Here is a 7,841-nt window from a genome sequence, read left to right as displayed (position 1 = left end):
TGGCTAACTGCCAGCCAAAAAGAAAATGTGCTTGGGTCTCAGCTCTGCCAGCTCACACTCACCTGCACAGAGGGCACAACAGGCAGCTTGGGAAGGGAGAAGGAAAACCAACATCTTAAATATTTCAGAGCAAGATTGATCAAACTCTTCTTCCAGAGCTTACAGTTTGTGCATTTCTGGCCTGAACAGGGTATCTTTGGTAGAAGAAAGCAGTTGAGCACAAACAGAATCATTGCACCTTTGTTTGCTGGTTGTGCTGTTTCCACCCAGCCACCCCACTACTTTTCCTGAGGGAGAAGTTGTTGATAGCATCAGTTTATTACCCAAGTCTTGAAAAACAGGGTTCAAACATTACTGCCAGCTGGACACTATGACTGAACAGCCTGGTGACTGGGACAATTCCTTATGTTATAGGAATCTTTGTTAGAGACTTGCATTGTACAGTTCCACCACATCCCATTTGGGCACTGCAAACCAACACCATGAGGAAGGGAAACACAGCCCATCGCCCACCCTCCCCAGCTGCCCTGTCTTGCCTTTTATACCTCACAGACTACCAGCTCCCTCGGGAAGGAAGGGCTTTTATTGTGCCCTTTCAGGAGGGACCCAAGGCAGGTGAGGTGGCTGGAGCATTGGCAGGGCTGGTTTCGCCTCCCGGGTGAATCACCGAGCTGCCTTGCCTCCTTCAGGTGCACTGTAAATCCAGACCAGTGCCTGCTCCTTTTCATTAAAAGCCTTGAGCTCACTGCAGGAAAGATGAAAAGGGCTGGTCATTATCCATTACATGTGACCCATTCACTTGCTGATGGGCTGGTTTTCATCTCCCTGCCCTGCCTGTAGGCAAGCATCCCCCAATACCCTAATCTGCTTTTTTTGTTCTCCACCATTTATTTTCCTAGGAGCCTTGTCAATAGTGGCTCCATTCCCTTCCCATGCCTCCCAGCGCTGTGGATTCAGAAGCCTTAAAGGGTTCCAGCTCACGGTAACACATTCCAGAAAGTCTGACCGCTTATTATAAAGCCAGTGTATGAAGGATTTGAGAAAAGCACGATGTAACAAGAGAGCTGGGTAAATGCAGAGCACACGCAGCCTGGAAACGCTCGAAGGTGAACGGGAAGGGGAGGTGGGGGCATTTGGAAGCCCATTAAATGAGAACTTATCATCCGATTTATGTAAATCACTTCAAATGCCTTCATTTATTAAAAGTATTAAGCTGCATTACTGTTTGCCTTTGGTCCCCTAATTTGGTTGCTAATGTCTAAAACAACTGTTGAAATTAATTTGAAATTAATGTTCCTATATAATTACTTAATGAATCTCACATTCACTGCCCTTAGCTCGCAATTGACAAAGGATCTCACCCGCCACATGTAAGAGGTTGGAATACCGACTGTGATTTTAAAACGGTTGCTAAATTATAGTTTGCAAATATTTTACATTTATATCACACACTTCATCTTGAAGGATCTCACTGTGTTTGAAATGTTACATAACATTTATTCTTTAGTAAAATTCCACCACAAAAACTTTCTGGGCATCAATCTTCTTATTTCCCTGCATGCCTTGAAATTAAATCAAATTTAGCTGTATCATTATGCAAACAAAAAATCATACAAATCATACCTGCATTAAAAGATTATTATTAGTGCTGTAAAGTCAGACAGTTAAAAGATAGGGAATGCTGGAACTGAGACTCTGAGCAATATAAGTTCCTTTACCCATACATATGTCTTCTCATAGTCTTTAATTTTACGATCACGTATTTTCTTATATGTACCCCCTCCCTCAGGGGACTTATTAGTCCTTGTTAGTGTTCAAGAAAAAACAGGATAAGAAAAAAGTAAGGTTTAAGAAAAAGCTAGCAGGGAAAGGTAACCATTTGTGGAGTCCTTCCCTCATTCCTTACAAAAGCTGCAAAGGTTGTAATGCATGTGCCTCCTTTTCTGGGTGGCTGACTTGGTACCCCATAAAAAATCCTGATTGGCAGACATGCTGAATATGCACAGCAGTAACTGAAGCTAAAGAAACATTTGAACGTGCAGAGCATTTTACATACTACCAAACCCACTGAAAGATGAGGTCCTGGGGTCTCACACTTAAAACAATAGTGCACTTCAAAGGGGGGAAAACACTTCTCCCTCTCCCAGGGACAGTGGAAAATGTATCTGAGCAATTGCAAAACAGCCCGACTGCTGTGTTATGGAGACCCACATTTACTCACTCTCTACAGCACCACGTGGGCACGGTGCAGCAAGAGAGGAACAGGACACACTGTGACCCAGCCGCAGTAAATACCTGGAGAAGCTGCTGGTGCTGTTGCACAAGCTAGCAGAGGGAGCCAGGCACCAGGGGGGAGAGGGCAAAGGCTATTCTCAAACAAAAGAGCATAATTTAAGGCCTTCCAAACAGCCTTACTTTGGACTGTTCACTATTCTGTGTGCTTACCTGTGACTTTGCATTTCTTCTTAGGTGTGTATGGTTTCTTAAGGATCAAGGCAAAGCATGAGTGCCAAACATTGGCAATCAGGAATGTTCCAGAGCTTTCCTCCAAATTAGCTGAACAGTGCTTTGTCTTGAGACATCCTCAGCATCTAGGTCACAGCAAGTCACCCTCCCCACACTGCAAAACATGCCCTCCTCCATGATGTAGAGAGCTGCAGATGTGTGCCACATAGCCTGGCAGGGCTCAGATAAGGATACTGGCCAAGAGTTCCACAGCTTGGCTGAGGGATGGGCTAGTGAGGAGGATAGGTCCCCAAATACAGGACAACATTAACCTAAATCTCCTTCCTACAACAGGGAACAGAGACTACCCAGCAGCCCACACCCAGCCATCGCCACGCACACACCTCCACGTGCTGTCCTACTTTGTTAACTAGAAAGTCCAACCTCTCCTCCGCTCAGATCTTTGCCAAACCTCCCTCTCTTCAACACATTCCCACCCCTGACAGGGTGCAGATCTTCCTTCCGAAATCTTTGTCTTCTCTCAGTGGGTGCTCCCTCACAAGCCCAAAGTATTCCTGTCTCCCACACTTCATGCATTCCTCCGCTAACAGGGATCATTACAACACCTCCAGGAACAACTGCCAAAGGAAACCTCTGCCAGCAAGGCCAATCTAAAAAACTCAAGTCTACAAGCACACAGGAATCTTAGCTCCTTTTAAAGGTGAATGCCAGGTACATTAGGGTGAATTATACTGAGACATCCTGGCCAACCACCTCAACATCCTTCCTGAACACCAAAGCTGTCAAAAGTGAACCAAAACAGGCAGAAAGTCCCTAACTTGTCTCAAAGACAGCATTATAAGACCATACCATCAAATTGACCTTCAAATCAGACTGCTCTCCTTTTTTCCAGCTGGAGGTTTCATACCACAACTCAGCAGCTGAAGGTTGATACTGTGAGAGTGCAGAGCCACTACCTCAGCCTAGGCTTCCAGTCCAATTCTGCTTTTGTGAAAAAGAGGGAAATATAAAGATACTAATACAACTGAGGCTCAGCAAAAACAAAGCCTTCTTGAGGCAAAGATGCTTTTCCATCTCCATGGCTTCCTCCTGCTGCTTGCAATCACTGGGACAAGGCTGCCTTAGTCAGGTTTCCAGAGTCCTGTAATGGAAAGCAGCTGTCCCTATCCAGATTGCACCAGACATCTCCACAATTATTTTGTCATCTTCTTTTGGTCAGTTGTGTTACTCAACTTCCCAGTACTGCTGTGTTAACACCACCAGCAATCCCAGGACTGTACTCAACATACTTTTCTTCTAAATTCCCAACACTAACCTGAGGATGTTTGTTTTGCTATTTGCCACTCAATACACAGACTTTTCATTTGTTATGTGTCAAAATATGAACTTCAGGACTTGCATTCTACTGAAGTGGGCTGCATGACCCACATATCTCAGTGTGAACAATTTCAGTGACTAGGGCAAGCCTACTTGAAAAGCCTTCCCTTTCTTTTCCCAAGCCACACAGAGCTGGACAAACTGCCCACATTCCATATCATCTGAGACATTCAGTTTTGCAGAACCAGTCAGATGGCAATAAAGTTCTCAGTCTTTACATAGCTATCTTCAGAAAGCAGTAAGAGTCACAGTGAATCTTGCCTCTACGATTAAAATAGCACTACCCAATAATTTTGGGGAGGGGAAACTTCCTCACATTTTGCATGAATTAATGTCATTATAACATATGATACTCAGTTATTTAGTTAACCAGGTAAAATAACAGCATGCCCACCAACTATACCTTTATTCTGAAAACTAACTTCATGTAACAATTAAGTCTCCATTTATTTAAGTGAACAGCTAAAACACAAGTAGCTCATTCCAATTTCCATGAGTATGTAACTATAGATGCCCCTTTATTATAAAAAACCCTAATTTAATTAGGAGCCATGGCTGCCATCTCCCTCTGTCTTTGCATACACCAGCTTTAACAGGTCCTTTGGGGAGGTTTCATGGAAGTGGTAATAGGTGTGGTAATTTCCACTTTCTGTTTTCTAGTTCAGAGAGTAATTGAATCCAGTCACTACTGCGCTATCTTTCTGGCAAATCTGTGTTGGCCTCCATGAAATGAGTTGGAAGTTTGATTTCTGCTCTCCGCAGGCATGTTTGCGTGATACAGATGAACTGCTGTAACTGGCAAATTGGAGGCAATTTCAGCAGAGATTCCTAGGCTCAAATAAGTGCAAGAACAGAACTTTCATCTCCAGAGAAGTCTCATCTTTAACAGTCCTGAGAAATGTAGGACTAGATTGGAGAGTTTGGATTTCTGTTGTTGCAACACACTTTGAACTCTGTTTTATGAAATGAACACTCACATGAAATGACTAAAAAAAAAACCCAAGTCATTATGACATAAAATGCTGAGGCAAAACAAGCTTTATCACTCCCTAATACTGCTTTCAATCTCTGCTGCATTTTAATTGGAATACATAAGTATTTTATTTCTTGTGACAGCAACATTCATTAGTCTTCATTCTGGTTACACATGTTTAGCCCCCCAGGCAGCAGCCAGTGCAAGAGCATCAGCCACTGCCAGACCATTAATGGCATTCCAGGCAGGCCCATGAATTCCGCCAAACAAGACAATTCAGAACCAAAATACAACGTACCAGGTGAGTGGAGGCTAAATCTATGACCAGGCTAAGATTAAAAACTTTATTTTTTATACAAAACAATAATAAATCCAAGTAGATAATGAACTAAGTGGGTCTTCTCATTTTCCATCTTTTCTTCTTTTGTCAATAAAGTCTATCCACAGTTCAGTGTTAAATCACTCCATATTCTGCAAAAGCTATGACGTTTCCATCTTGTATCCATGTTTTTCTAATTCAGCTCTGTAGAGAAGAGAGACAGATATATTGAAACACATACACGATACTGTTAGATGTGTGGTTTTTTAAAAAATTAAATATACTACACAATTTACAGTCATTTTAAATAGCAATGTCGTACTGCTTTTTTAATCATACCAATTACCTTAACCTTACTTACTCTGTAATTCTTGAACTCCAGTTTTTTATCTTAAATCACTCTAAGTGACTTCTCAGTGAAAAATTCAAATATTTGTTTTAATCGCAGTTATTGCCCTCTGACGCACCATATGGCACGAAGTAGCACCTATGCACCTGCAACATCTCCAAATTCATTAGAATAACCAAAATATTATCTTATACATATTCTCAAGAATCTTATACATTATCCTCAATATTTCCTTAACTCAAGCAAGCTCACTATTCGACTTAACTGCATGTGCTTCCAAAACAACTGTAAGCTTTTTTTTTTGCTTTTAGAATAGTGCAGTCTGGAATTTTTATTTATGCCTTGGTTCAATACACCTTGCAGTGAACAATGCTGAGGGATTGCTTTGTTGTCCCTAGTTGTGGCCAGGACAGCAAGTCAGGAACTACAACAGTTATTACTCCTGCCCTGCCACCACTTTGCTTCTCCCCTGCCTCTGAACACACCAGCTAGGATGCATCCTGTTTTATCTCGTTTTATTCTAGCACACGTGCATCTAGATACAGAAGTACAAATCTCTAAAAATATTTTTGGTTAGTTTGCACATTTAGTAGTAGGACTTTAAAAGTGGAGGACTGCAGCATTTGCTTTCTAGAGATGGAAGAAAATGCGACAACCAGGCAACACTGCAAACTTCTATATGGTCGCCAATACTGCAGGCTGCAACTAAGGCCAGTCACACAAAGTTTGTCTAGATCAACTATGTCTATCAAGACTTGAACTGTTTCTTGAAAGTCTGTTTCATTACATGTTTTCCAATATTACCATTCAACTGCCTTTGAACCATATATGAAATAACTATGCCAACAATTTTTTATGCAGAAGACACAAAAATAATTGCTTTCCCTGAGTACAAGGGAGATCAACCCAGGAACTGTTTAAGCAGGCTGTATTACAGACAGTTTGCTCCTCATGCAACATACTGAGGGATTAATTATAAAATCTGGCTTTGTTCTGAATGCTTGAAACAATTTAAGTTATAATTATGCGTCAGTAAAGGATTACTGAAACTACAAGTGACAAAGAGGATTAAGCAACTGGTTTAGAGGTACACAAATTGCTATCACTTTTTTTAAAGCATGTAATTAACAATTACTTTGCTGTTGTTGCTCATAAACAGTATGTTCATCACATAGGAAAGAACCTTAAATTAACACAGATCACTAACCTCCAGAAAATTTGCCCATTTGGACAAAGAACAGCAGTGCTGTTTTAAAGTACAGACATAAAAACTGTAACATACTTTGCACGCCACACAGCACAAAGAGATAATCTTGGATGCCTTGCCATTAATCTTGGCAGTACCATTCAGAACTTTCACAGACACACATAGAAAAGTCATTAGAAAAGGATCCACTCATGTTAAATTGACAAAGTGTCAACTATACCTCAACTTTCCATGATCTTTGCATTGTTTGCGTAACAGAGCAAAATTCTGTCACCACAATGCCCTGAGGCATTTTCAGTAGAATTATTAAAAGATGAAATGCTGATCAGTACTTCAGTCTTGTAATCCCTAAGTCTGGTTCTAAAAGGCTTTAAATAGAAAAGCAGAAAGTAGAGCTTTCATTTATTTCCATTTCAGATCTTTATTTTTTTTAAAGTAAGCAGATTTCAAACTTTCAGATATTAACTACTCAACTCCATTTAAAGTATTTTACCCATCTTCTAGAACAGCAAGTTTAAGTAAAATTACCTTAACTGATTGGAAAAATCATCTTCTACATTGTCATCATCCCAGTTGTCTTCCCAGACATGTGCATCTTCATCTTCATCTAAACCAGTCCAATCTAAAGACAGAAAAGCAGGTCTAAGTGTATGCTGCACTGCTTTGGTACCATGTCTTACTGACCAGTTAGCTCAGCCACAGGGAAAGGCAGACTTCTGGTAAATTTAACACAGAAGTCTGGATCACATTCAAGTGTTCATGAGTCAGATCTAAAACACATCTCAAAATTTCTGTAATTACAACAAAAATGAAACTTGGTGAAAAAAAATCATTACACACACATCATGGCTTGCAAAATTAACATTCCTAAGAGATTTTACTTATGGATAAACAGTAGCATCGTCCTCCCAGATTTGTATTTAAACACCTTTTTCAGATTAAAAAGTTAAATATGTATCAGATGCTTTCACCAAAACACAGACACCTTCTCTGTTCCCTCATATCAGATGCAGTCAGTCTATGGACAAATGACAAAAAATTATCTGTGATGCAGAAGCAAAGGCAAATTCAGATAGGCATCTGCAAACAGCACTTGATACCTCTAACCAGCTATTTCTGGGTTCCCAAGACAGCAGAAGCTGTCTGGCCT

General features: G+C 40.8%; 1 long non-coding RNA gene across 1 annotated transcript; it reads right to left on the bottom strand.

The window, feature by feature from the left end:
- Positions 1 to 4,899: 4,899 nt before the first annotated feature.
- On the bottom strand, positions 4,900 to 7,376 carry LOC102032592. Its single transcript, XR_265282.2, has 2 exons — positions 7,220 to 7,376; positions 4,900 to 5,339 (listed from the first exon to the last, which is right to left on the bottom strand). It is a non-coding gene; the product is annotated as an uncharacterized LOC102032592 (long non-coding RNA).
- Positions 7,377 to 7,841: the final 465 nt, after the last annotated feature.

This window comes from Geospiza fortis, unplaced genomic scaffold (assembly GCF_000277835.1).
Source record: "Geospiza fortis unplaced genomic scaffold, GeoFor_1.0 scaffold138, whole genome shotgun sequence".
Classification (NCBI taxonomy): domain Eukaryota; kingdom Metazoa; phylum Chordata; class Aves; order Passeriformes; family Thraupidae; genus Geospiza; species Geospiza fortis.
The sequence above is the reverse complement of the archived record's forward strand: the minus strand, read 5'-3'. Positions and strand labels throughout refer to the sequence as shown.